At 49.5% G+C, this 9727-nt stretch overlaps 1 long non-coding RNA gene across 1 annotated transcript; it reads right to left on the minus strand.

Annotated features, from left to right (window-relative positions):
- Positions 1 to 449: 449 nt before the first annotated feature.
- LOC106891702 lies at positions 450 to 4434 on the minus strand. The gene is made up of 2 exons (XR_001412763.1): positions 4129 to 4434; positions 450 to 1203 (listed from the first exon to the last, which is right to left on the minus strand). It is a non-coding gene; the product is annotated as an uncharacterized LOC106891702 (long non-coding RNA).
- Positions 4435 to 9727: the final 5293 nt, after the last annotated feature.

Consider the following 9727-nt stretch of genomic DNA (forward strand, 5'->3'; position numbering starts at 1 on the left):
CCCATGTTTTACCACTGAGCTTATAAGGGAAAAGTAGATTAATTTTAAAAAGATATTATCAACATTTATTTTTTACATTCAAAATCAGCATATTATACTGCTTCTCGTTCCCTTGAAGTTTAAGTAGAAACTCAGAGCTTTCCCAGCTCCCGAGGAGCCGTCCGGCCTCTCTGGCTGAACAGATCTGCTGCATTAATTTACCAAGAACATCCACTTGATTTAGTTGAAATAACACTTATAAAGTAATAAATGTTTAGTTTAAGAGGAGGTTAATGAGCAAAGTTTATTACTTACTGGAAAATCATTGAAATTGAAAGCCACATATATTTACATAAAGTATGCGGCATCTGAAATAAATCCAAAGAATTTTGTTATTAATTTCCTGTGTTGTTTACATGTGTTAGAGCTATGTTTACTCCAGCAGAATCACTTACCAGGAGTGATAGAAATCAAAGTGCAAACTGGTTTATTTTTCTCAGCAACTTATTAATAACAGCATCGTTTTTTAGTGTTAGAGAGATGATATGCAACAGACATTTTTCTCCAAATATATACACGATAAGTGAGAAAATAAAGCAAAGGACTGTGCAGTCAAGTGAGTTTTTTATTAAATGAAATGAAATAAAAATTAATACCATTTTTGCAATCTTGTCATTTTTTTCCCTATTAATTCCAAAAGCTATTGAGTAAGTCACAACAGATTTTACAGCGCAATATTTGGTGTATGTTTCAATAACCAAATACTTATACAATGAAGCGCTAATCGAGGTCATAAAAACATCAAGGGTTTCATTATGTTTTCTCACAAACTTGTGAATTAAAAAAAAAAAAAGAAATGTAAAATTGCCTTAACAAATCAAAGACGAGCAGGGTTTCTAAAGTCTCCTTTTAAAGCTGGAAGGGGACACGTATCACATTTTTATGGTGAGTTACTACATGTTAAAGCAATTTCTCCCTTTTCACATTTGGTATGAAAATTATCCCGCGCGTTCCTTAACCTCAGACTATCTCCTCTTGGTTTTGGCAGGAGCGTAGAAAGCAGCTGGCTCTTTCTAAACCAGCTATGAAGGAAATTATTCACGTCCTCTCCTCAGCTCCTGAGCCTGACTCCTCTGTCCGTCGGTCTGCAGAATCCTCCTGGATGGGAGTTTTGTTGTACAATAAATACGACGGGGGAGGGCTCCTGCCATCCACTTAGGGGGCCTGGGGAAAAAAAAAAAAAAAAAAAAGAGGATAAGGAGTGTGTGGGTTTTCCAAAAGTGCCTATTGTAGCCCTGAAACCAGCTCTGGTTTGATTTTATAGAGACAGACATGGCCAGGATTGAGTCCTTCAAGAGAAAGTCTGCTCCTTCTCAAGGACCTTCTTGTCTAAAAAAGAAGACTTCAAGAGAAGAAGTCTTGTCTGAATCAACCTTTAAGGTCCTTATTGAAGGACCTTAAAGCCCCCCCAGTGCCACCCCCTGCCCTGGGCAGGGACACCTCTCACCACACCAGGTTGCTCCAAGCCCCCTCCAACCTGCCCTTGAACCCCTCCAGGGATGGGGCAGCCACAGCTTCTCTGGGCAACCTGGGCCAGGCTCTCACCACCCTCACACCAAACAAGTTCTTTCTGAGATCTCACCTCAATCTCCCCTCTTTCAGTGTCAAACCCTTCCCCCTCCTCCTATGGCTCCCCTCCCTGGTCCAGAGTCCCTCCCCATCTCTCCTGGAGCCCCTTGAGGGTCTGGAAGGGGCTCTAAGGTCTCCCTGGAGCCTTCTCTCCTCCAGGCTGAACCCCCCCAACTCTCTCAGCCTGTCCTCACAGCAGAGGGGCTCCAGCCCTCCCAGCATCTCCGTGTCCTTCCTCGAAGGAAGGAGAAAAGGTTCCTCCACCCAGGTCAGAGGAACCAGTGATGGGGTGGGGGGTTGCGTGTGCCCCCCAGAGCGGTCTCTGCAGAGGGAACAGACGTCCCCTCTTCAGCCCCATCACCCTCCAAACACCACTCTGCTGTGGGAGGTTTAACACTTACTTAATGAGGACTATGTGTGTGCATACATATGGATGTGTGTATATCTGTCTACACATACACACAATATAAATTAACTAAATATGTTACTAGGATACATCAGGAAAACCACATCCAAACAAAGCCTCCAAGATGGAAAAAGCTATTAAAAGACCCCGGCGTTTGAGCTTGTTGTGTACGGGAATAAACAGGATTACAGGGCACCAGTGTTACATTTTGTTCTTCTCCCGCTGGCATTTACAGGGGGTGCTGTCCTTCGGGAAGGCTGCAAAGGATAAAGCAAATTTGGTCTTCACCAGTCACGTGATGCTCATCATTGAATTGCCCACCTCGGGGAAACGTGGGGATGAGCTCCATGGTGAAAACGAAGCGTACCAGCCCCTATTTAATGTTACAAAACGGTCCAGGAGGCCTCCGAGCTCTGCCCTTAAGTCTTTTAAGAGAAATGTGGGCAAGAAGGACCTCTGTGCTCTGGATGCCTGCAGGACAGAGTGTCCTCACACAGACTCAATACTGAAGGATGAAAATAGACGTGGACTTCACAATCTTCTTTTCATCACAACCTTCTCTGAGGCCACCTGGTTAGCCTCAAGAATTTTCCTCCTTCGTCTTAAGTGCAAAGATGCCTGATCAGAGCACAAAGACCTTGCAGGGCTCAGCCTAGGAAGGAGGAGCACCTAGATGCTCTTGCATCTTAAGGTGATGATGGTTGGGCTCTGCCACAGCCCTTAAGCATCTTGCCGTGGTCCAGGATGTGGCAAATTAAGTGGCAAATACTCCTTGCTGAGTCGAGGGATTGAAATTTATGTGTTTTCCTCATCACAGCTGCCTCTTTAGGTCTTGTAAGGCTCAAGGCAGTGACGGTCTGGTTTTTGAACACCCCGTTGCTTCCTGTACTACCTCCTCCTGAGCTCTACACTCTACTCATAATGCTGTAAAAGCAGAGAATCAGCCAAAGCACCAGGGCTCAGCCCTGCAAGTCAGGTTAGGAGGGTGAGAACAGAGAGCAGGGGAGTAAAAAATTTTTTTTAAGTGTCTTTAAAGACTCTTAGAGGGACGTGACACAGGCCTATGGCACAGGAGTGGCACTTGGTCCACCTTCAGATGACACGATGGTGTAGGAGTTGGCATCTCCACCACGCTCAGGCTGCTAATTTGCAGCTTCTGTGGGCAAAGCCAAATGTCCCGGCCCCAGATGCTTTCCAAAGTGTCAGGGCATGTAACAAAATGACAATTTAAATGGTCACGTGACTAAAAGGCTGAGATGTTTCTCCAAGTCATAATTTTCCAAACTGGAATTCCTCTTGGAACTGACTTTGAAGTCAGTAACGAACCTCCCATCGGGTTTAATGCAAATACAATCAGCCCTCACTGGAGATTTTAGTGGAGCAGAGAAAAACATTTTTCCTCTTAAAAGATTTTCCTATTAGTACAGACACATAAAAGCCTTCCCAAAGCTATAATGTTAAATATTTTAATGTCCTGCCAAACCCCATCAATTCTCATTGTTTAGCAAAAATGGCACAGACGTTCAGAGTTGCCAGCTATGGCATTTTCTGCATATTAAGATCAATAATATGCTTTACAAGGGATAAAGGGTTGCCTAATGAGAAAAGTCTTTTAAAAGTCAAGGCAATTCCAACTGTTATGAATGATTACAAATTATGTGGTTGATTTTATGGGGGCGGGGTAGGGGGAGATTAAGGCCTTGGGCACATGGACCATACTTCCAAGCTCTATTTCTCTACCAGGACTTGTACCAAAATGTACCAAATTCTACCAAAACCTGCCCTATTGACCTTCCTTGTCAATTCTAGGAGACCCCGGTTTGACTGCCAGCCTAAGGAGTGAGATCTTCCATTTCAACACTGTCCCTGGGCTCTTAAAATATTCATTGCAATAAAATGTCTTGGGCAGGTTGTGTTGACACGCACAGAGGGAAGACTCGGTTCAGATCTCTCCAAAGTTGCGCTTTTTGGACCCTGGTGTTCTTTTGGGACCCTGTTACTCTTTTGGACCCTCTACTCCTTCAAGCAGCCTCAGCAGCTCATAGGTACGTGGGTCTGGGTCTATGGGTTCTTTTACATTAAGCAGCCCAGATACAGGAGCAAAGGTCCCTCACCTGTGGTGGGTTCAGTCTGGCTCCAAAAAGGCTGTGTGTGAGGTCAGGCTGGACTTCAAAGGCTTCATTTTCCAGATCCTAAGGGCAAAGCGAGCTCTGAACAAGGGGGTGGCAGCATGGGTGCCCCACAGAAGCAGCTGGTGCCTTTGAGGAGATGTCCTTTGTGATTTCCAGCCACTTGGGCGCAGCTACTCACCGTCTTGACCTGGCATCTGAAAGCCCATCACCACTTCACACGTCCTCCCCAGGGCAGTCTGGTTTGGAGCTTTCCCAAAGCCCCATCATGGACAGACATATGGGACAGACATACCCACCAGATGCCCCGCAGAAGCAGCACCCTGTGCTGGTGCCTTTGAGGAGATGTCCTTTGTGATTTCCAGCCACTTGGGCGCAGCTACTCACCGTCTTGACCTGGCATCTGAAAGCCCATCACCACTTCACACGTCCTCCCCAGGGCAGTCTGGTTTGGAGCTTTCCCAAAGCCCCATCATGGACAGACATATGGGACAGACATACCCACCAGAGGCTGAAAACCCTCCTGCCCTTTTCCCAAGGGCACAAAGTCTCCCATCACTCCTCGGAAGCACCTCAGCACTGCTGACATCTACCATGGACCTGGCTGCCCAGCCCAACGCCTCCCACTCCTTTCCTGCATTCCAGGGGTGAAGAATAAACTTTTTTGACAACAAACTGAAAAATTGGTTGTTTTTCACAGGATGCCACTGGCCTGGTGGTTAACAGAATGTTCCTAAGGCTCTGGGGACCTCACTCCAGCTCCCTGGGGAGGTCAAACTGCTTCCCACCCTCTAATGGTACACTGATGTCTGGCTAGAAACTTCTCCTGTTGGCACAGGCGAGGGAGGAAGGAAGAGGGACTGAATAATTGATTGGTTAATTGTGCCCTGCAGATTAATGCAGCCTCAGAGGAAAGAGGACTATTTCTCCTCCCTGTCCTGATATTCTGCAAGCCATGTGCTACGGTGATGGGCAATAATTCCCTAACCCAGAGGCAGGAGCCATCCTGGCTCCCTACCAGGCTACTGAGCCAAAGAGGGGGTGACCAGCACGGTGTCACCGCTGGCTTTTCCTTGGTGCCACCACATCTGTGGGAGCTCGTGGTGGATGTGCAGTGCTGGGGCGGGCTCCTCCGGGCAGCGGGAATGCTGTGCCTGTGGATCCGCATGGGATGAGGTGTGAGATACACCCTCGGTTCCTTGTCAAGAGAGAAAGGCTCCGGGGCATGTGTGGAGCAGAGCCTTCAGGCATCTCCGAGGCTTCCCCGGTGCTGGGGCAGTTCCTTGGAAAAGGCACACGATGGTGTGAAAAAGCCAGTCTGAGTTTAAACTCCAAATTTCCAGCTAATCCCCGGCACTGGCGTGTTTGTCAGCTGGAGTCCTGTCCCAGTGAAGTAGCAGGAGGTTCCCGGGTGCCGTGGTGTTCCTGGGGATGAAGCCCTGCAGTGGCTCTTTCCAGAGGCTGTGTCTTGGAATCTCTGCAAAAACAGGAAGGTTTTTTTTTCCTCTAAGTTTGTTACAGCAATGAGAAACGAGTGCACGGAGACACAGGCAGCATTTGTGGGAGCATATGGCAGTGTATCGATTGATGCACGCACACCTAGTGCTCTTTTTTTATAACCTCCCCAAATGCTGTGAATAATAATAAAAAAAAAACCCTAAAAAACTATAGAAACAAATCATCATTCAAACACGCTACAAATCCCTGGTTGCATCCTAAATCACAGCTTTATTTAAATCACCACCTAAAACGTTTCTAAGGCTGTTTTCCTGAACGCTCCTGCGGAACCAACTGGTCTTAATTCCCCTTCCCATCACCCCCCCACCTCCCCACCAGTTCCAGAGCCTTGAAACCCTCCTCCGTTCCCCATTCCAGCCCATCTCGGATCCCACTGTGCCTCCAGAGCCTGGCGGATCCCGGGGGGGCCACACGCAGGGGTTTTGAGGGACATCCATCAGGCCCTGGGGCTTGAGGTGGAGATGGCGGCCACCTTTGGCCGAGCCAGGACTCGGGCAGTGGGGTGGAAGCGAAGCAGGTGAGATGTGGGTTGGCAGGGCTTTGGAAGGGGATGTTGGAGCAACGCCCAGCCTCACGCGAGCAGAAGTGGCAGGAGACGAGTTAAATCCCCCCCAAAAAAGATAATTAAAACCACCCCTGGATGACAATGGCTATTAACTTGCCGCAAGTCACTGCGTCCCAGGGAGGCAGAAGGGAAACCAGCAGCTCCTCGGGGCTGGCTGTAGGTTACACACAGCCCATCTCCAGAGGTCTGTGGGTCCCCACGGCTCCTCCACGCCGCTGCGAGGGTGCCGGGGGCGGGGGGGGGGGGGGGGGGAGGTCTGGAAGGGCAGAAAAACGCCAGGAAACACGTTTTGACAGAAGAGGCTCTGGGAGCCTCCCATGTGCGCTCCACATTGCCTGTCGCCTGCCCTTTGATGTGGGGTTTGGGTCGGGGGAAGGCGTGAGGCCGGATCCTCACCCCGGGGCGGACGGTGCCAGCCCCATCGGGTGGCACAGCTCGGGGGACAGGGGTGGCACCCTCTGCCCCGGGCACCGGCACCAGCCCTGCTCCTGCTGCCCAATTACACACAGCAGCTTTATTCATTTTTACCTTTTCTTCATTTTTCTTTTTTTTTTTCCTCTTCTTCCTTACCCTCTTACCCTTTTTCTCACTCTTTTTTTTCTTTTTTTCTGTTTTCTTTTTCTATTTTTTCTTTTTTTGTTTTCTGTTTCTATTTTTTCTTTTTTCCTTTTTTCTTTTACCTTTTTTCTTTTTTTGTTTTCTTTTTCTATTTTTTCTTTTTTCCTTTTTCCTTTTTTTTCCTGCTTTTTTTTCTCTTTTTTCTTTTTGTTTTTGTTTTCATCTTTTTGCCTTTTTTCTGGTTTGTTTTGGTGCTTCTTTTTCTTTCTTTTATCTTTTTTTCTTTTTTCTATTTTTCTTTTTATTTTTTTTTTCTTTAAAAGTTTTCCTTCTTTCTAGCTTTTATCTTTTCCCGTTCCTGCGGGGAGCCGGCCTGGCCGCCTACCTGCCCTGAGACGCAATCCCCGCACCCCCGCGGGAAGGGAGAGGGCTCAGACCCCCCCTCAGGGCTGGGATCCCGCAGCTCCCCGCCTCGGGGGCTCGGCAGCTCCCTCTGCCCCGCGCTGCGCCGCTCCCGGCTCTGCCCGCCTCAAAACGGATGGGAAACACTAACAAATAGCCTAAACGGTGGGAGCTTTGCTCTTTTCTTTTTTTCCCTCCCTCGTCTCCTTCTCTCCTTCTCCTCTCGTTTCTTTTTTTCCTCCCTCCTCTCCTTCTCCTCTCGTTTCTTTTTTCCTCCCTCCTCTCCTTCTCTCCTTCTCCTCTCGTTTCTTTTTTTCCTCCCTCCTCTCCTTCTCCTCTCGTTTCTTTTTTCCTCCCTCCTCTCCTTCTCTCCTTCTCCTCTCGTTTCTTTTTTTCCTCCCTCCTCTCCTTCTCCTCTCTTCTCTTTTTTCCTCTCTTCTCTTCTTTTTCTCTTTCTTTTTTTCCTCTCTTTTCTTCTGCTCTCTTTTCTTTTTTTGTCTCTTCTCTTCTGCTCTCTTCTTCTTCTCTCTTTTCTTTTTTACCTTCTTTCTTCTTTCCTTTCCTTTTTCTCTTTCTGTAATTATTTCCTTTCTTTTCTGTAATTATTGGTAGCGGTGTTTGTTTTTTTTTCTTATCTTTTGTTTTTTTCTTTTAGCGAAGTGACGGGCTCAGGTTTGAAATCGCTGGCATGTTCCGCGGCGAGAGGAGATTAAGGGAGAGATGGATGTATCTATTCCTATATTTCGTACCCCGCAGTTGCAGTTACAGGCGGAAAATTAAAAAAAAAAAAAAAAAAAAAAAAAAAAGCCGAGAAGCGGGGAAAATGCCAGTTCTATCCTGAGAGGGTGCTGGGAAGCTCTGCTCTGTGCCACGCCGGTGTCGCAAAGGGCAGTTTCGAGGTGACACCGGACGGTTTCAGAGGTTTGCCAACAGAAGCAGCAGCGCAGGGAGAAGGGGGGGTCCTGCCCCTCGCTGCTGCTTTATGCTTCTTTTTTTTTTTTTTCTAATTTTTTGGGGGTGGGGGGCGGCTGGGGAGGGTGAAGACCTGGCAGTAACTCCAGGCGCCCCTTGCCTCCCCTGACAAATGAGGTTTATTCCCGGGGGGGGACAGAGCCGGCGGTGGCACCGCGCTGTCAGACGGGACCCCCGCGGCGGCGGGGAAATCCGCGCCCGCTCCCGCCCGCCGCCTAATATTTCTACCAATAGATATCACATTGTATTAATTTAACATATATCAACCTTCCGTGCGCATGTGTTTATACGGACAGATCTATAGATATCTACAGATATTTATACCTGGATGCTGTGCCCGCCCCGCCACCCGCGGATCCGCCGCGCACATGCCGGGGGGGGGGGGGTGTTTGCTCCGTTTGCTCTCCCCGTTGCTGCTCCGACACCTGCGGGGGGACGGAGGGACGCCCCGATATTTGGCTTTAAACCCGAATATCACCCCCGGGCAGCGCGGTACGGGCGGCACCCAAAAAAACCCCCACATTTCCCCCAAAATGCCATAATAACAAACCGCTAAACCACCTAAAAATACCTTTGTGCACGCCACGGGTATGTTTGTGGTTTTTTTTATTTCTGGGAATTTTGGGGAAGGGAAGGGGGGGAAAAAGGGAAGGGAAGGGGGGGAAAAAGGGCCCTCTGACGCTCGGATCCCATCTCCTCTCCCTCACCTGGCGGGAGCATCCCTTCCCCGAGGATCTCCTGGCTCTCAGCTCCATAGGGGACACGTTATTTAAATAAAGGTATCCGCAGGTTGCGGGGCGCCCCGCGGGGGGCAGGAAGCAGCTCACCCCCCCCTCGGGGGTCCGGCCCGGAGCGGGGTGGGAGAAGGGACGCTCTGGAGCTACACCTGAGCGGTGGGGACACCTCCCGGGGTGATGCAGCCCCCCCGCCCCACGTCCCTCACCTCGGACAGGTCCTGCTGAGGACCCTGTCGATAAATTCTTACCCAGGCACGGCCGAAGCGCCCCCCTCCCCGGCGACCCCCCCGTCACTTGAGGAGCGCGGCCCATGGGCTGTTACCCGGGGAGGGGGGGGACGGACACTGTGTGTGTCTCGGGTGGGGACACAAAAAAAAACCCCCAAATCAGGGCAATAAAAGCGTCCCGCCAAGTGCGTATTCCCGACGGATTGCCCACCCCCCCGGAGTTACCGCAAAAAAAAATTTGCTCCGTTTGCTCTCCCCGTTGCTGCTCCGACACCTGCGGGGGGACGGAGGGACGCCCCGATATTTGGCTTTAAACCCGAATATCACCCCCGGGCAGCGCGGTACGGGCGGCACCCAAAAAAACCCCCACATTTCCCCCAAAATGCCATAATAACAAACCGCTAAACCACCTAAAAATACCTTTGTGCACGCCACGGGTATGTTTGTGGTTTTTTTTATTTCTGGGAATTTTGGGGAAGGGAAGGGGGGGAAAAAGGGAAGGGAAGGGGGGGAAAAAGGGCCCTCTGACGCTCGGATCCCATCTCCTCTCCCTCACCTGGCGGGAGCATCCCTTCCCCGAGGATCTCCTGGCTCTCAGCTCCAGA

The sequence above is a fragment of the Calidris pugnax genome, unplaced genomic scaffold (genome assembly GCF_001431845.1).
Source record: "Calidris pugnax isolate Ruff unplaced genomic scaffold, ASM143184v1 scaffold172, whole genome shotgun sequence".
NCBI lineage: Eukaryota > Metazoa > Chordata > Aves > Charadriiformes > Scolopacidae > Calidris > Calidris pugnax.